The sequence below is a fragment of the Lissotriton helveticus genome, chromosome 1_1, assembly GCF_964261635.1.
Source record: "Lissotriton helveticus chromosome 1_1, aLisHel1.1, whole genome shotgun sequence".
Lineage (NCBI taxonomy): Eukaryota > Metazoa > Chordata > Amphibia > Caudata > Salamandridae > Lissotriton > Lissotriton helveticus.
The window spans coordinates 727121914-727142339 of NC_136057.1; positions in this window are offsets into that span (position 1 = coordinate 727121914).

Consider the following 20426-nt stretch of genomic DNA (forward strand, 5'->3'; position numbering starts at 1 on the left):
TAGTGCCTGCACCTGAACAAGGTAGCAGTTTGTGCGCCAGCACAGGGGAGAACACAGGAATGCGACATATCATTGTAAATATGTCGCATTTTTGTGCTTTGAAAGTGCCACAGCATGGCGCAGCCAAAGGGATTGCGTTGCAGCGCTGAAGCACTTTCTTGTAAATCTGCTCTTATGTGTGGAGAGGAAGCTTGCCTGGAGAGAGAGAGATGACCAGAGAGGATCCTGTGCAGTTGATCCAGGGAACAGATTGCGAGATTTTGACCTGTTTGGACCACTTTGAACCAGTGTGCATGGAACGCGACCCATGTATGCCAGTGAGTGGTTGCCATGAATCTTAGGAGCCATCGCCCTGGTGCAGCTCTGTGGTGAAGGTAGAGCCATCATCCTGTTCAGTGTTGTGTCCCGAAGAGAAACACCACCTTAAGTGCATTGAACGCTATCCCTGTAAGCCAGGCAGTATTTGTTGCGAATCTTAATGACCGTCAACCCGGTGCAGCACTGTGATGAAGATATGGCTGCCACCCTTTGGAGTGCAGTGACCCCAAGAGGGACACCACCTTGAGTGCCTGAAGTGGAATGGAACACCCCCATGTGCCAGGTGGGGGCAGCTGCAGAGGAACGCAATGACCTTATTCTTCAACTGTGCTATGGTGTCATCAGGACTAGAGGAGCGGCCCCAGGGAACAGACAGTATTTATCAAGACAATGGAGGAGCGCCATGGAGATCCCCACCCCGTGCCACCCACGAGGAGACTATAGCACATTGTCGGCACCATATGAAGCCAACAGCGACCCAGGACCACTGAATGCTCCCCAGCTTTCCCTCGACTTGCTCTCCTTCCGCAAGGCCGTTAAAACCTTTCTGTTTTCCCAGCTTTGTTACATTTTAAACTCCTTTTTAATATTTTCTGTCTCCTGTTGTGTTGTGTTCGCCACCTTGTCGGTGCGGGGACGCTCCTTCGCTGGAGCAGCTGTGCGCAATACAAATAGCACTAACATAACATAACATAACATAACATTATCTCCTGTGGGAGGGGAAAAGACTATATAAAAGGTAATATAGGAGGTACCCTTATTTTGGAAAAGGGATGGGTAGGAGCATTTACACAAAAAACAAACTTCCCTTTTCCTTTTGTTCTAGAGGGAAAAGATTGATATCTTCAAACCCAATTGTCTATCCAGCTAAGGCTGGATCAACATATGTTTTTTAGGATCACACTTTTACAAGGTCTGATCTTGCCAGGTTGCCAAATTAACATATTAGTTTGTACAAAAATACCCCATAGTCAAAAACAATACCTGTTCAAAGGAATGTTCTATTTGACTATTTCATTAGTCAGCAAATTATTTCATCCAAAAATATTTTAACACAACCCATTGGAAACAATTGATCACTGTCGATGTGACGTTTCGGTGTTAGAAAGGATCGTCACCTTCTTCAGGACAATGATTTCAAGATGGGCTTATATAGTACAAATTCAGATTATTTTTTATCTTGAAATCATTGTCCTGAAGAAGGTGATGAACCGTTCTAACACCGAACCTGCATTGTTTTTAAATATGGGGTATTTTTGTACAAACTAATATGTAAATTTGGCAACCTGGCAAGATCAGACCTTGTAAAAGTTTGATACTAAAAAACTTATGTTGATCCAGCCTTAGCTGGATAGACAATTGGGTTTGAAGATATCGATCTTTTCCCTCTATAACAAAAGGAAAAGGGAAGTTTGTTTTTTGTGTAAAAGGGATAAGACTATACCTCAAGTCGTAAAACCTTTAAAGGGGATGGATCTGTTTTGACTGAAGAGTCGAAGACATTGGAACTCTTTGGACTTTGAATATTCATTGTGGGTCTTCTAAGAATATTTTTTTCTAGCGGGCCCTAACTTGAATGTTTCCTCAAATAAATGGGGAACAACCCTAGTTCTAAGTTAGAAGAGCAGGAGGCTGGTGCCCATGCAGACAGTGCTAGATTACAGACCTCATGAAGAGTGTGTTATAGTTTTGTGTGTACTGTATTTTGCTTTGTGTATATAAATGCTACTTTTTATAAAAGTGAAAATTTGTCTGGACATTTAAGGTTGCTGAATATACGTTGAGTTTTACACCTACCTCCTCCCCAAGTAGCATTGGACTGCTCTACTCACTCTATCACTGAGAAACAAGAGTGGAATGTGCACTTGGCCCAATTGCTCAAAGCCCATAGTAGGCAGGGCCCATAGACGTCACAAGTAAAAGGCCTCATCCACCACAATTGGGCTCAGTAACTCCTGCTTGCCCATGGCACTCTGAAAGGGGTTCTCACATTCATAGGGGCATATAGGTGCATATTCACAAGGAGCTATCGCCGAATAAACTGCACTTTTGTGCAGCCAAAGTTGTGATAAATTTACCCCACCATTCACCCGCTGGTGCTAACAGCCCACAGCACCAATTTTCCCATGATAGCAGCCGCAAAAAACATTGCCACAGAGGACCCCTCAACTATCGCTAATAAGATGCAGAGTAGGCGTTCCCGTGACAAAAACCGCAACAACACCACAACATTCACAACGACCAGCCAGACCGGCAATAAGAACACAAAACTCGCTATAAGGCGTGTTAGCAGCAGGAAATCTACACCTGGTGTAAAGTCGGATCACAGCCTGCACCACAAGAGGACACACAGTCCACATCCACACCTGAAGGCAAACAGATGCAATAGAGCATCTGAAAATGCAGCACAGACACCCTAGAGGGCCACAACACCCACCGACACCACACATAGGACCACCCCTCCCTGTCACCCCCCTGACCAAAGACATGCCACACCAGCTACACCGAAACATGCATGAAACAATGAAACTTTATTGAAATCAAGACAGAAATCAAATGAAGACACATGCAGTTCCCCTTGACACAATCCGTAGGTCACAGCATGCATGACGAAAAACATGATGAGAAGGTGTTTCCTGCGCACATCAAAGGACAGAGAGAGAGGGAGAGAAGAGAGGGGGAGGGAGGGAGCGGGAGAGAGAGAGGAGAGGGGGAATAGAGAGAAGAGAGGGGGAGAGAGAGAAAGGGAGAGAGAGAGAGAAGAGGAGAGGGAGAAAGAGAGAGAGAGAGAGAGAGAGAGAGAGAAAAGAGGAGAGGGGGGAGAGAGAGAAGAGGAGAGAGAGAGAGAGAGAGAGAGAGAGAGAAGATGAGGGGGAGAGAGAGAGAGAGAGCGAGAGAAGAGTAGAGGAGAGGGGGAGAGAGAGAGAGAGAGAGAGAGAGAGAGAGAAAGAGACCACCCTGTGCACCCAGGCCACACTGCTCACCTGCTGCCACCGGTGTGTCTCCAACCACTTGCCGGTATGTATAGCAGTACACCAGGTCACACATCTGAGGCAGAGTTGTCATCTGAGACAGAGTCTGGAGACATGACTGGCAGAGTACACACACTTGCACAAGATAACATCGCCTGCCCGCCCATGCACACCCAGGTAGAGGCATCCCAGCCCCTCCCGCCGCCCATCGGAGCATGCCCGCCCATGCACACACGGACCTCACTGCTCACCTTCTGCCACCGAAGTGTAGGCTGCAGGTCCCACCACGTGCCGCTGCAAGCCCGGGGCCCACAGACATGGCACCCTTCACACCATGCAGCTGCCCAGGCCACCAGGTCTCACGTTTGGTGCTGGGTCTTGTTACACCATGGGATGGGACATACCAGGACCCCCGGCAACATCGCAGCCTGCACAGCTGTGCAGCCCATAGGGTGCCACTAACTCTGTGATCCCAGAAGGGAGGCCAGGTGGCAGTAAGCCCGCTCAGCCCATTGGCACGGCCTTCACTGCGGTCCAGCAAGGCACACTAATCCTGAGCAGTCCGGACCGCCGGGACGGGCCACCATCGCAGGCTGCACACCCACTCAGCAGCTCAATGTGCTAATGACTCAGTGTACCCTAAGTCATCATCCTGTGGTGGGGTGCCTGTGCCGGCCGCAGTGCAGCATGTGCCACAAACCCTGTTCAACCCCAGTCAGCTCCATGTGGTAGGTCCATGCCGTTATCAAGGCCTCGGGTTCATCATCCAGTCACCACTGGCAGAGGGGTATGTGACGTCGTCGGCCCCTTATATTTGCGGGGTCACATGGTCTGTGAAGCCTGTGCCAGGTGGGTGTGGTGTGCGTGCAAACCTGCCCTCAGTGAGTAGCTGTAACATGCTGACAACTAGACCAGTGACCTGCACAACAATAGCGAGTATGCCTGTGATGGGTAGCAATGAGGCCCCTCTAAGGAATTAAGTCACTTACCTCCGTTGTTCTACTCTGTCCAGGTGTGTGGAAGAACAGGGCTGCGGGCGCGTGTTCTTTTACACATTTCAGGGGGTATAAAAAGGGCCGTCCACTGCACTTTGGTGCTCGGTTTCACTTCCCAGTCCTTCTACCCGGAAGAGCTTCGCCGAGGTTTCCAGTTTCCTGTTCCTGTTCCTGGGATTGCCTGGATTCTCCCCGTCTTTGACTGTGCCTTGGATCTCGGTTCTGGACTCAGCTACCTGTAGGCTTGCAGGCGCTTCGAGTTTTTAGAACTTAGTTTTTGCTCCTTCCCTTTCCTTTTTCTTTTCCTTTGGGACAACGGCGCTGGATCAGGCTTGTTGAGGTGACGCTTGGACTGTCAGGTAAGAGGCTGCGAGCCTATGTAGTTCTTATGCTGCACTTCCTGGACTTTTTTTCTCTCTTCACATTGTTTGGATTTAGAAAAACATTTGGGTGTTTTTCTTTGGGCTTGAACATTGCCGATATAGGTTGCTGAGTGTGATACTTAACTGAGGTTTTATTTTATATACTTAGTGTGTATTTTTTTTCCCCTTGCATATTTTCTTCTAGATACCCAATTGAGTTACTGGGAGATCATTTCCCCTTTTTGCTGCCTTGGGATATTCCTTCTGGAGAACACTGTTGGGACTACGGGAGTTCATGATATTGGGTACGAAGGCTCCTCTTATTAGTAGCAGTCCCTGAAGAAGAACAAGGTGTGCTGGCGTTTATCCTTGGTGTTGTCTCCTCTTTACCCCCACCCTATCCCTGTGTTCCTGGTGGCTATTTTACTGTGTTTACATTGGTTGCTGCTACCAGGTCAGAGGTAGGGGACTGGGGATATCTTCGCTCCTGCAGTGTTGGCTGGAATCGGGTGGTATCAGGACATAAAACCAAGCCCACCAATTAAGACACTCCCCGAACGAAGATGGATGAGGATGGGAATAGAGTGGGTGAGGATGGGTCTCTACTATGCAGGATTTAATGGGTGCCATTTTGTCCCTTCTGACTGAGGTACAAGGACTTAGGCAGGAAAATCATGGGTTACGTCAGGAATTAAGTACAATCAAGGTGCGGGAGCAGGCTTGGGGTATAGGGAGAGCTTCCTCCTTAAAGGGTCAGGGACCCATAGTACAAGCCGCCATGTTTCAGTTCAACAGGACATCAGGGCAGGGGGCTAGTGGAGGTACTCCTATAGCAGTTACGGTTAATATTCCCACTCCTGTCCCATTGGCCGTCCCAAAGTGATTTTCAGGTGACTGTAACAAATACAGTGTATTTATGAACCAGTGTCACTTGCATTTCATGTGCCGTCCTACAGCATTTCCTGATGATTCCGCCAAGGTGGCATTTATCATCTCTTACCTGGCAGGTACAGCTGCAATGTGGGCTGTTCCATTGGTGGATAGTGATGATCCGGTCTTGTATATTTATGTGGCGTTTAAGGAGCAATGCGTTGTTTGTTTGTTTGCCAAGCGTGCATTTATGCAGGCCAGCGATGCTGAGTTATTGAGTTTGAGACAGGGTAAGCAGGATTTATTATCGTATGTCTGCTCCTTTAACCGTTTAGTATCAGAGACACATTGGCCTATGGCAAAGAGGACCTCTTTGTTTTATCAGGGGTTGAGTGAGGATTTGAAGGATATTGTATCCCAGGTGGTGGATCCTCCTGAGGAGTGTTCGGCCTTCATTGACTTGGTGGTAAAACTGAATCATCGATTGTCTGAGAGACGTGGTGAGAAGAATTGATTTCAGGCCTCTTGTGTTATAAGTGTGAGAACTTAAAGCAGGGGGCCTGTGGAGTTAAAGCAGGGGCCTGAACCTATGGAGATAGGTGGAGTCAGGGGCCCATTGTCAAGTGAGGAGAAAGGGAGACGGCATGTTTGGGTAAACGAGATGGAGTACACTCTATGGGTGAAGTGGCCTATAGTGATTCCTATGTAATACCTGGTTCTGTGCAGAGATTCCCTTGTCACTTTGCCATCTCGGTCTGTTCGGTGGTATCTAATAGTGACAGATCTACTATATCTGTGTTACTAGATTCTGGGGCCACAGGGAATTTTATGGACATTAAACTCGCTGAGAAATTAAATGTTTCATGTGTTTATAAGGAGTAACCGGAGCCTGTAAGAGCCATAGATGGGACCGAGTTGTCCTCTGATTCCATAACCCGTCAGACAGAACCTTTGTGTCTCTTATGTGATAATGGCAATTCTGAGACCATATGTTTTGGCCTCATAGATGCTCCCTCTTTTGGTATTGTACTTGGTGTGCCCTGGTTGCAGAAGCATAATCCTAAAATAGACTGTCACATTGGATCCTGCCCACTGTTTACAGTGTTGTTATCGGGTTTGCAACAGATTGGGTAATGCCATTTACTTGTGCAGTGGGGGATCGTAGAGAGGTTGGTGATATTCCAGCACCATATGTGGAGTTCAGTGAGGTGTTTGATAAGTTCCAGGCTATTGTTCTCCCGCCTCACCGCACATTTGATTGTCGAATAGATCTGGTGCCGGGTGCTACATTGCCATGTAGCCGTATCTATGCACTGTCCGAACCTGACGAGCAGTATCTCAGTGAGTATTTGGATGTGATGTTAGCATCTGGTTTCATCCGCCCTTCTTCATCTCCTGTGTCCTCGGCCATCTTTTTTCTACCGAAGAAGGAGGGTAGTCTCAGCGCTTGTGTGGATTACAGGGCGCTTAACAAGATTACAATAAAAAATAAATATCCATTAACATTGATCCCTGTGTTGCTAGACCAACTGAAGCATGCGACTGTCTTCACGAAACTGGATTTGAGGGGCACATACCATTTTATTCGTGTCTGGGAAGGGGACGAATGGAAAACCGCTTTTTGTTCAAAATTTGGTTTGTTCGAATATTTGGTTATGCCTTTTGGCTTGTGTAGCGCCCCTGCTGCATTTCAGTTTTTTATTAATGAGGTTTTGAGTGAGTTTTTGGATGTGAGCATGATCGTTTATATTGATGATATATTGTTTTTTTCTAAAACTTCTGTCGATCATGAGATACATGTCTCACAGGTTTTGAGGAAACTAAAGGAATTCCACTTATTTGTAAAATTGGGGAAATGTAAATTCAATACATCCTGTGTGGAGTTTTTGGGGTTTGTCATTTCAGCAGCTGGCATTAAAATAGATCCTCGGAAGATAAAGGCTATAGTCACCTGGCCCTCCCCTACTTGTGTGAAGGACGTACAGGTCCTTCTTGGATTCGCCAACTTCTATCGGCGGTTCATTTCTCATTTTTCACATGCAGTACAACCTATAACTGCTTTGTTGAAAAAAGGGGTTTCATTTGCTTGGTCTCCTAGTGCACAAGCAGCTTTGGAATTATTGGTTTGTCAGTTTACATCGGCCCCTGTTCTCATCCATCCTGATACTGCTCTACCTTTTTTTGTGGAGGCCGACGCCTCACTGTGTGCTGTAGGAGGTGTCCTTTCACAAAGGGCTGTGGAGACAGGTTTTATGCATCCTATTGCGTTTTTCTCTAAGACCTTGTTACCAGCGGAACACAATTATGCAATGGCAGAGAGGGAACTGTTGACCATTAAATTGTCATTTGAGTACTGGAGACATCATTTATAGGGGGGCACGACACCCTATTACGATCTATACAGATCATAAGAATTTGGAATTCTTTCGTTCTGCCAGAGCTTTGACACCAAGACAAATGCTGTGGGAAATAATCTTTAATGACTATGATTTCGTCATTACGTATAGGCCCGCCTCTCAACAGGTAAAATCAGATGGGTTGTGGGCATGCGGGGCTGCTTAGAGGCAAGACCAGTGATATCAGGGGAGAAGATTGTGGGTTCTGTTTCAGTGGAAGCTTTTATGGCTACAGTGAAAGACCAAATGGGGAATATAGATCTTAACCCTTGGCTGACGAACCCTCTTTTTTCAGTCCAGAGAGGTCTGCTGTATCATGACGGTAAACTGTTTGTTACACCTGAGTTGAGGACACAGCTTCTTACTTGGTGTCACTCTTCATCTTTAGTTGGCCATCCAGGAATGAATAAGACCAGGGAGCTTTGTTTGCATTGGTGTTGGTGGGAAACTGTGGGACATGATGTTCAGGTTTTTGTAGCCTCTTCTCCTGTTTGCGCCATTAGTAAGCCTATGCATACACGTCCATCTGGATTATTACAACCTTTACCTGTTCCTCCAGCACCATGGTCAGTATGGATTTTGTTACTGACCTTCCTCTTGAATCAGGATATACGGCCATTTTGGTGGTAGTAGATTTGTTTACTAAAGCTGAACACTTCATACCATTGCCAAAGGTGCCCACAGCACGGGAGTTAGCAGTAGTATTTATAAACAACGTGGTGAGATTACATGATTTGCCTACGGCTATTGTGACTGACAGAGGGGCACAATTCATATCTCGTTATTGGACAGAATTGTGCTCATCTTTGAAGATGGAGTTGCGCCTGTCGTCCGCTTACCATCCTCAGATAGATGGGCAGATGGAGCGTACTAATCAAACTATGGAACAGTATCTCCGGTGCATGTTGACCACCTTGACATGTAGTTGGGTTATGGCCCTCCCTTTAGCGGAATTGCCTATAATAATAATATGCACACTGCCTTGGGGATGACTCCTTTTTTTTGTTCCATGGGATTTCATCCTAAAGCCATTCCTATACAACCTACAGGGTGTATGCCTGCATTAGATACTTTAAGTCTGTCTTTGGTTCAGATTTGGCAGAAGGCACAAGAACAGTTAAGGGCTTCTAAGCTGAGTATGAAGAAGCAGGCTGATCGGCATAGAGTTTCCGCTCCTTCCTATGCAGCTGGGGGATCAGGTGTGGTTGGCAACTAAGAATGTGCGTTAGGGTGGCTCACAGAAATTACAGCCATGATACGTGGGTCCCTTTCGCATTTTAAGTGTAGTGAATCTTGTTGCCGTGAAATTGGAGTTACCAGGGGATAACCGTATCCATCCTGTTTTTCATACATCCTTCCTGAAACCCTATACTAGAACTACTCAGGATCTGCCACCCCTCCCCCCGTTTTAGTGGATGGGTTTGAGGAATTTGAGGTTAATTCTATTTTGGATTCTAAGCGTAGGAGAGGGAGGTTGTATTATCTTGTAGATTGGAAAGGATACTCCCCTGAGGATCGCATCAGGGAACCAGCGTGTGATGTACATGCTCCCTGTTTGGTGCGAGCATTCCATATTAATCATCCTACCAAACCCCGACCAGTAGGGAGGCCTTTGGGGGGGAGATACTGTTAGGAATTAAGTCAATTACCTCCATTGTTCTCCTCTTTCCAGGGGTGTGCATCAACAGGGCTGCGTGTGCATGCGTTCTTTTGCGCTTTTTAAGGGTTATAAAAAGGGCCGTCCACTGCACTTCGGTGCTCGGTTTTGCCTCCTGGTCCTTCTACCCGGAAGAGCTTCGCCTGGGTTTCCGGTTTCCTGTTCCTGTTCCTTGGATTGCCTGGATTCTCCCCGTCTTTGACCGTGCCTTGGATCTCGTATCTGGACTCAGGTGCCTGCAGGCTTGCAGGCGCTTCGTGTTTTTAGACCTTAGTTTTGGTCCTTCCCTTTCCTTTTTCTTTTCCTTTGAGACAACGGCCCTGGATCAGGCATGTTGCTGTGATGCTTGGACTCTCAGGTACGTGGCTGCGAGCCTGTGTAGGTCTTATGCTGCACTTACTGGACTTTTATACTCTCTTCACATCGTTTGGATTTAGAAAATCATTTGGGTGTTTTTCTTTGGGCTTGAACATTACTGATATAGGTTGCTGGGTATGATAATTCACGGAGGTTTGTTTTTTATATACTTAGTGTGTATTTTTTTTCCCCTTGCATATTTTCTTGTGGATACCCAATTGAGTTACTGGGAGATCATTTCCCCTTTTTGCTGCCTTGGGATATTCCTTCTGGAGTGCACTGTTGGGACTACAGGTGTCATGAGCATCTGAACACCTAGATACACTTGTTACGCCTTTGACAATGTTTGGATTGGTTTCCTTGAACATTTCTCATTTGCATTTAGCAATGCTTGTTTTTTCCCCTCTTGTAAAGTTGATTTTGCCAATGCTTGTTATTGAGCCTTGGGGCGTTGGCTTGAGCCTTTGGGTGTTGGCGTTCTGCACGTTGCACAGGTGTGTAATCCGGGACCCAGCAACACGTGACAACTGTAATCAGCCCCGAGACTATAAAAGCCTCGCCTGAACCTTGAGAGACGCTTCGCTTCGAATCATCAGCGTCAGCGTCTCTGCAAGATTCCAGCCTCCCGCAGTTCCCTTCACTTTCTTTACCCTCCGTGTCTCCTCACCTGAAACCTTCAGCAGCGGCAGTCTCTTCACCGGCCAAGGCGGAGGTCCGTAGGATTTTCACCAATTCAGTGCGCCTTCATCTTCGGAGCCCGAACTTCCGGTTTTGTTGGCGGACCCCTTTTACCGTCGGACTCGTCCTCCAGCCTAAAGGTTCCCCATGGACAAGTTTCCGGACCTGAAAAGGAAGTAAGATTTAGTTAGATAGATAGAGAGGGAATAGCTTTGCAAAAACTTGAACAAGCCTTGGTAAAACCAAGTCGGACCGATTTTCTTAGAGAAAAAAGACTCAGTAGAACAGAACTTTTTGAAGCAGTGCCATTAAACTGTTGCCTGGAAATATTTGAATGTTATTTTATTTTTGAAGTGTTTAACTTGGGACAAATCGAAGAAAGCTTAATAATTTCCAAGTTTAACAAATTAAGAGAAAGCAGTAGGTTGTGTTCTTTTTCTTTTGGCTTATTCTCTTTTTACAGAAACCCCTTGGCAACGCATGAACAGTTAATTGCAAGGTAGGAAACAACAGTTGTGCATGACGGTTCACTTGTTGTACTAATCCACCAATTAACCGGTTATTTCCTGAGTGGCATGTTATGTCATCGTCCTCTTGAATTCAACGCTAACATTGTATCATTTCTGTAGGTGACAAGTATACTTGGAAAAAGCCTAAACCTTGCAGTTGCGAAGTATCTGAGTGGGTTTTTCCTAGTTTGGGTATGTTTTCAGATTAAGCCTAGAAAATACTAGTATGTTGGAAGTGTTCGTTAGAATTGGTAATTAAAGTGGTGTTGTGTTGTTAACTATTCAGCTACAGTGCTCAGATCAAGCCGAACTTCAACTGTAGGAGAAAGCCCAGAATACTTCACGAGAAACACCTACAGTCATCTCCTGTCAGAAGAGATCCTGTGTTTCTTTGTTTGTTTCTCATCCACTTCCCCTTCCCTTTTGAGACCAGTTGGTTGTGCCAAGAGTCCCATCCTTGTCACGCTAGCTGGTTTTGGAAGGAATTGGGATAGTCATCTTCAAGACAGAACATCCGGAATCTTGTGGACCTGCGCTTAACAACAGGAGTTTATGATATTGGGTACAGAGGCTCTTCTTATCAGTAGCCGTCCCAGAAGAAGAACAAGGTGTGCTGGCATTTATCCTTGGTATTGTCTCCTCTTTACCCCCACCCTCTCCTTGTTTTCCTTTTGGCTATTTTACTGTGTTTACATTGATTGTAGCTGCCAGGGCAGAGGTAGGGGACTGGGCATTTCTTCGCTCCTGCAGTGTTGGCTTGAATTGGGTGGTATCAGGACAGCCCCCCTGGGAGCGTGAATGGAGTGGTCTGGCCTGCCGTATGCGGGGACAGAGCAGGGCTTGCAATAATGACTCGTGGGCACGGGCGTGGTTCAGTCCATGTCCGGACAAGAAAGTGGCTGGTGCGTGTGTCCATGTTGTGGTGTCCACGGGAGTCATGCACACATCGCTATGTAGCACCCTCAGACTGGCATCCCACAGGATGAGTTTCATTGATGCAAGGGTAATCACTGTCCCTACAAACACATACATACATGAATGATGAAAGACATGCCACTGTGCTCTGCTTGATTGTGCATGTGTGTCATTGTGCCCATCTCCACCCATCCCCCCAGTACCTGGTGGTCACTCACCCTGTTGCGGTTGTGTTGTGTCCAGTCGAGCAGTGTCTGGCCACAGTCTCCACACTGATGACTGTCGACACCGGTTCCTCCATGTCATCCAGCACGAGCTGTGGTGCTGGGCTCCCACCTCCAGTCTGCGTTGCTGCCTTCTGGTTGGCGGAGAGTTTCTCCTTGGTCCGCCGCTTGATGTCATTCCATCGCATCTTGACCTCATCCATTGTCCTCTTGTCCTCCCCGACGGCATTCACCTTGAGAGAGCACAAGTTTGAAAAAATGTATAAGTACGCCATATTTACAAGCACGTAGTTAGTTTAAACATGTTTTGCACACGAGTGTTTTATATTCAGTAGTGAAATGTATAGAATGTTAAGTGGAGTAACTATAATTATAACGGTGTGAGATTAATGTAGAAATGTTGGAATATATGTGAAAACCTCATGTTCTCATGTTAAAAGAATCATGTCCGAATTAAATGTAATTTTGAAATCCAGTATAATGTGTAGGCCTTAGGGCAATTCACAGCAAACCTGAACGTGCTGCTAAAATAATGTGAGATAAGGTTGACATGGTTCTTCCAAATGTACTATTGAACTTAGGGTTAGAAGTATATGCTTTATAGATGTGTTATTTTAGAAACGTATGCTAGCTAAGAATGTTTGCTGTTTAAATCAAGTTAACGTTTTAAGATTGCAGGGACCTGCTGCATGTAAATCAAGTAGGCCAGAGCAGATAATGTCATGTCGTTTAAATTGCCATGTGCTCGTTAGAGAAGGGGTCGTGAGGTGTCCAGCACAGAGCTTTGAGAGTGTTTTACGACTAAAGATATGGTGGAGTCTGGAATTTGAGGCCCACTGCAGGACGAGCTGTATGCAGGTGCGAGGGTCTTAATCAGCTCGAATGAAAGGGACTTTGTTCAGTGGCGCCTTGCGCAGGCCTGTAGGAGTTTCCAGGAATTTCAGGGGGTATCAGCGCACTGGAGAAGAAGCCTGGGAACCAAGGTCAACTTTAACGAGGGTCTTCAAGAGTACCATCATGGAGTTTGCCGCGCAAAGATGTACCACGTGAGGGGCGTCCCAAGGGGCGTTTCTATTGGAAATGTGATTTGGTATTAGGGAAAGCGACCCGGGAGGAGAGCAGAGCAGATGATTTTGGGAGCCTAAGGAAGCAGATGGGTAGGCAGATAGGCTGATCAGGAGAGACCCATTATCAGAGGAGAGACAAAGAGAAGTGTGTGATCTTCTTAGGAAGTCACCACGGCTGACACCTAGAGGGGTAAAGATCTTGCTAAGTAGGGATGTCACTTAGTATAGTGTAGGGACAGACTAACCTTAATTTTCTTTTCTGTATTGACTTTGAGGTTACAACTTATATCCATTTTGACAACCCTTATGGTTTTTGAGCTTGTACTTATTATTTTGTTTTTCAGACTCAGACTATTCAAAAGGTTCATGTTCATAGTGATACCGATTTACCTTCTTAATCTCATTTTGAGAAGTTTGTACCTTCAGTTATCTTTGACTTTATATTAAATCTTTGAAACTTAAAAATTGGTCAGTGGTCATTTAGAGTGGTGTAAGTTCTTAAATTGATTGATTTATTGTAAAATTACCTTTTACTCAATGACAGGTACCAACGATTCAGTCGACATAGTTTGGGATTTGGTAAGGTAACTAGTAACCAGTAATCCCGCGTTAGCAGTTGGTAGCAGAGTGAGGATGGTTATCTTCTTGAGGAAGGTAATCTAGAGAGGTTAGTTTACCCCAAGGCCCCTAGACATCGAGAGACGAGCAGCGGAAGAATCGTGTGCCGAAAGGTGCAGACGGTGCGAGAAAAGCAGCAGTATCGGAGGAGAGTGAGTATAAAAAGGGTCATGCGTGAACAGATTGCGGTGTTTTGTGTTGTATTTGTATTGTAATGTCTTGCGGAGTTGAATGCCTGTAGTGTGAATGAGAGAAGGTTGTGAGCGCGCGCAACCTGGTAAGCTGGTTACCTGGTAAACGGGTGAACTGGTGAAATCTTAAGTTCAGGCCAGAGCTTAAGTGGTTTTGGGTGTATCGAACATCCAGGGTAGTTGTCGACCATAGTACGGAGGTCACGAGGTACCATTGACCGCCGTGGATCCAAGATAGGGGGAGAGTAAGAGTGAGTGTATGAGTAACGGACGCTGGTCGAAAGTTACTGTGTGTGAGTAACCTATCGGAGAAGGCGATTGTCTGGAAGTAAACGGAAAGATATTTCGCCAAGTTAAGGTGACAACTACAGAAAGACTGTGGGCGTACAGTCAAGAAAGGTGATCGCTTGGACGGAAGTAATCATTTTTCAGAGTATGAATGGGACGCGTGCATGACCGAGGAGACGAGCTGAGAAAGGAGGGGAACTGCTGCGAAGAGGGACGGGTGACGTCGGCTAGAGCCGCGCTGTGATTGAGCGGTTGGTGTGACGTTAGCTAGAGCCGCGCTCTGGTTGGGCGGCTAGAGTGACGTCGGAGGAAAGTCGCGTACGGATAGGCCAGTTAGTGAGAACGGCGCTGAGATTGGTGGAGTGTCATCAGGAAGTAAACAAACGCAGAGAAAAGAGAAATCATGAAGTGTTTTAAGTGTTTGAAAGGGATTTTTAAACGTAAACGAAGTGAACATTATTACGGGGAAGAGGCTCCGCCAGAGGGTACGCCAGCTCATTATATGGCAACGAATGTGGGGCTGCATACGATATTATGGATTGGGGCTTGGAATAAGCTTACGGAAGGGAATGAGGAAATGCAGTTCCCGAGGTACGGGACGTTTAAGTTAGAGGTGTTACATCGGCTAAAAGCAACCATGTCCTCATTGAAACCCTCGCCCAGACCAACACAGTTTGAGGCCCTTAATGCATGGATTAAGGCTGCACACGACCGAAATTTGAACAGGCGTCAACAAAGGCTGACGCGATCGGTAAGGGCAGTGCGAGATTCCAAATGGGATGAGGAAGCAAAGCGATGGAGGGTACAGGCTATTGAGGTGGAAAAAATGTATCCGATGAGGGAGGTGGCAGGAGGAGGAGGAAACCTCATGGAAGAAGACGAGGAAAGCGAGTCGGAGGACAATCTGATAAACAGATTGTTAATGGATAGACCACCTCCGAGAGTGGGGTTGATAGAAGATAGAGGGCTCGCAAGGGAAGATGGGAATGACATAGAGGGATATACACCACTCCCTATATCGGAATGGACACCTATCAAAGGCGGAGAAACACCTCCAAACAACACTGTACAGAGTGTAGTGGGAAGGTTTGTAGTGCAGAAAACGCCAACCACCGAAAGGGCTGAGTCTGTGGGATTACCAGACGCTCTTCAAGTGCCTGTTACCATAGGACCCATAGTTTCGATCTATAACCCTGAGAGAGATAGAGGGGAACAACAAAGGCAATTGGATAGGGAAAGGATTGAGATGGAAAGGAGGAATAATGTGACAAATGCATGGAAACAATTGCCAGGATCGGTAACATGGAATACCCCATTAGACACAACTGTCGGTCCCAATTCAGAACAGGGAGGTCCGATAGGACCAATGGATCTAAGGGGACCACGGCCAAGATCCTATTCAGAGTTAAGAGCTGATTTGAGGGAATGGGACGGGTCCATAGTATCTCCGAGTAACAGGACAAGAACGGAACCAGAGTGGGAAAGCAGGGGTAACGGGACTGTATCTCATTGTGGGGCCAGCGAAAGCAGTCAGGGACGGGAAGGCCAAAGTCAAGAGAATAGAGGGGATGCATGTCCTACAAATCAGAGAGAACAGCCGGAACAAAATACTAGGATTGTAGAATGTGAGGAAATGTCCCGTCTCTGGGGGAAAGGAGGAGATGAGGCGGTACGGGCTTTTCAGAATAGGTTTAGGTGCCTTCATCATACACTCGGGGAAGACGTTCAACATTGGAGAAAGGAGAACAGCGATAGGTCCCGCCACGCCTCGAATAATCAGGAATCACAGGGAAGTAGGGAGGAAAGAGGGAGTAATGGAACATCTTACCCTGCATCCCGTGAAACTAGCCAGGATGGGGAGAGAGGGGCTATGAGGCGTGAAGGAGTGTTTCACCACCCACCCCGAGAAGATGGAAAGGCATGGGACCTAGAGAGATGGGAACAGGGGAGGACTCCCTATAACTCACCAATACCTAAATGTAGATCTCGGAGCTGGGATGGGAGAGATGCGGATGGAGGAGCTAAATTGAGTGTCTTGAAAGCTGAAATTAAGGCAAAAAGGCTTGATGTTACCAGTTTAAAATCAGATGTTGATGAGATAATAGATGGAACATTGCCTTTGGAAAGGATAGAATTGTATGAACAGGATGAGTTATTGTTCATGGCAAAGGATATTACTAGGAAAGCTAGAGCGTTTCATGAGAAACTGACTGATTTGGCAGATAGATATGCCGTGGATTTGTCTAGGACAAGGGCATTGCAGAGTAACCACAGATTACAGTACGCAGACCAGGATCTAGATGAGAAGAGAACTACTGGATTAAAAACACACATAAGAGAGCTGGTATCAGGGATAAGAGTGTGGAGGGAACTGGATAAATGGGAAGAAAGGTGGTCGAAAAAGGGCACGGTTAGACGAAGTGCAAATGTGATGACCCCCGAGGGAAGGGTAATGCATATGGAGGCATTCCCTTTGCGAGAAATATCAAACGGAAATTATGTACATGTGCCCTGGAGTAGAGGAGACTTAGCTGCATTTACCAACTCATTTCCGAAGTTGCGGGACAATCCAGTAGAGTGGTATAAGCAGGTAGAGAGGTTTGTTAAAATTTCGAAGGTATTGTGGATTGATTTGAACACGTTGTTTGACATCGTGGTCCCATCTGATCTGTGGACCCCTTGTAAGACTAGTGTTGAATGGCCAAATACTGAACCAGTGAGGGATGCTCGGACTAATGGACCGTCTGAGATTGTCATGCGAAAGTATGAAAGGGTAATAGCATGGCTGAAAGATAAGGTACCACCACAGGACATAGATTGGGTAAAAATAGACCGAACAAGGCAGGAACCCAAGGAGACAGTTCACGAGTTTTATGAAAGATTATTGAAAACATTCAAGCAATACAGTGGACTAGATGTAATGGATCCCAAAGATATAGGGCAGTTTGTGTCAAAGTTTGTCTTGGGGTTGAGACCTGATATTTGTTTGATGATACAGCAACATTTAATCTGTTGGCAGAACAAACCACTAGATGAGATTTTACGTTATGCGAGGTACTGCAGTGACGAGATAGATTCTAAAGCCAAGAATCTAAAGGAGAAATTGATGGTGGTGCAAATGCAGTCCGCTGGGAAGGGTGGCCAGCAGAAGCAGGGAATGGGACGAAAACCAAACGGTCAGAGCAAAGATAATGAAGAAGGGCAGAGACCTAGGATAGACTTTGCCACTTTAAAGAAACCGACAAAGTGCCATCAGTGTCACCAGGTGGGGCATTGGCGACGCGAGTGTCCCTTTAACCCTGAAAATGGAGAGCTAGAAGTAGAAGAGCAGGTCCAAGAAGTCCCAGTGCAAAAGGTGACAGTCCCAAGTAGTAAGGTGGCCAAAGGGGGGACTTCGGCTCCACGGGCCCAATTCCCACAGCCACCGAAGATAGCAGCTGGGGGTAAGGTCTTTAAGCAGATGCCTCTCTTCATCGAGGAAGACAGGTGTTACTACATTGATCCATTGACAGGACAACGTGTGAGCAGTGAAGAGGACTGTACCCTCGGGGCAGTCCTAGAAGTGGATCACAGAGGGCCATTTGTTGAGGCAGAAGTGGCAGGGTGTCCCACTACGTTCTTAGTGGATACTGGGGCCACTCGTTCGACTCTGAGATCAGCGGTGGTTCCAGACTTGCCAATGTCAGGGGAAACTATTCAGGTGGTAGGAGTCGCAAATAAAAGAATGACTAGTCCTTTGACAGAACCAGTGTCTGTGAAAATTGGAAACCACATGAACGAACATCAGTTTGTGGTTTGTGACTCAAGTCCGGTATGTCTGTTAGGAAGGGATTTGTTGTGCAAATTGAATTGCACCATATACTGCACCCCACAAGGAGTGGAGGTACAGACTACCGACGATGATGCTACCTTTAAGGTGGCCAATTCAAAATTCTGTGTAGAACTATATCCTACTCTGACTGTAGAAGATCTTCCCCAAGATTTAAGAGATGCAGTGGCGTCAGAGGTGTGGGATTTCACAGGAGAAGATATAGGATTGATTAAAGGGGTAGAACCGGTAAAAATTTTGGTAAAACCAAATGTTGAGTTTCCAAGAACGCCTCAATACAAATTGTCCCAGGAAACGATTGCGGGAATAAAGCCTGTGATCGAGTCAATGATTCAACAGGGAATACTGAAAGAAATCGTGGGTAGTCCTTGTAACTCCCCGATTATGGGTTTGCAGAAACCTAGCGGGAAGTTTAGGATAGTTCAGGATTTACGAAAAATTAACAACATAGTTGTTTCATGTTGTCCCGTGGTACCGAATCCATCAGTGATACTGTTTCAAATACCATGTCAAGCAGAATGGTTCACAGTGATAGATCTTTGCCAGGCTTTCTTTTCAATCCCATTGGATGAAGAGAGCAGATATCTTTTTGCTTTTAAAATGGAAGATCGCGTTTTAACATGGTGTCGAATCCCACAAGGATTCACAGACAGCCCATCCATCTTCAACCAGTTGTTGAAGAAGAATCTCGAAAATCTAGTACTGCCGCAGAACTCGGTTCTGGTCCAGTACATAGATGACCTACTTGTTGCGTCAGAGACAGAGGAAGCCTGTAAAACAGATTCAATTGCCTTACTGAACCATTTAGCTGAAAATGGACATAAGGTATCTCCGAGCAAGTTGCAGTATTGTCTGACAGAAGTACAGTATTTAGGGCACCGGTTAGAAAAAGGGAAACGTAAGGTGTCCCCAGAGAGGAATGAGGCGATAATGAAGATGAATGCGCCTACAACACAGAGAGAAGTTAGAATGTTCCTAGGAATGGTGGGTTACTGCCGACAGTGGATAGTTAACTTTTCACTGAAAGCAAAGCCCTTACAGAAACTGACGCACAAGGAGGTGAGTGATCCGGTACCATGGGACGAAGAATGCTTGGTGGCGTTCTTGCAGCTGAGAGACGACTTGTGTCGTGCTCCGGCTCTGGGAATGCCCGATTACGAGAAGTCATTTTCACTCTATTGCTGTGAGAGAGAGGGATGTGCTTTGTCACTCTTGGCACAGACCCACGGAAATGCCCGTAGACCAGTTGCATATTTTTCGGCTACATTAGATCCAGTAGCCGCAGCGTTGCCCGGATGTCTCAAATCCGTTGCTGCAACGGGTGTCAGCATTGAAAGGAGCGAGAGTATTGTGATGGGACATCCAGTGGTGGTGTATGTACCACATTCAGTTGAATTGCTAATGACCAGGACGAAGACGCAGCATCTGACCAATAGTAGGCTCACGCGCTACGAGCAAGTTATTCTTGCCGCGGAGAACGTGACCCTCAGGAGATGCTCTGTCTTGAATCCTGCTACTTTAATGCCATTACCTACTGTGATAGAAGGCGAAGGATGTGAAGACCACGATTGCCTTGATGTGACTGAACTATGCACGAAACCCAGACCAGATATTGTGGATGAGCCATTGTCTGACCCCGATGAAATTTACTTTGTTGATGGCTCATGTTTAAGAGACGATACTGGTCGGTTGAGAGCAGCTTATGCTGTTTGTACCATTACTGGAGTTGTGGAAGCCGCTTGCCTGGAAGGAGTACATTCCGCACAGGTAGCAGAAATTATTGCCCTAACTCGTGCCTGCATAGCAGGAAACGGAAAGAGAGTCACCATCTACACGGACAGCCAATATGGTTTCGGTGTGGTTCATGATTTCGGGCAGTTGTGGTCTCAGAGGGGTTACATGACCTCCTCTGGTTCGCCCATTCGAAACGGAGAATTTGTGAGATTGTTGTTAGAAGCATTGCAAGGTCCAGTTGACATCGCAATAGTAAAATGTGTAGCTCATACTAAGAATACAGATTTTGTGTCACAAGGCAACATATACGCTGATGAAGTCGCACGCTATTGTGCGGAACAAAATTATTCTTTCTCAAAGGTGGAAATAGAAGGTGCAGAAGAAAAGACTGAATTAAGTATGATGTTAGAAACTGTAGACACTTGGGAGGACTTAAGAATAATGCA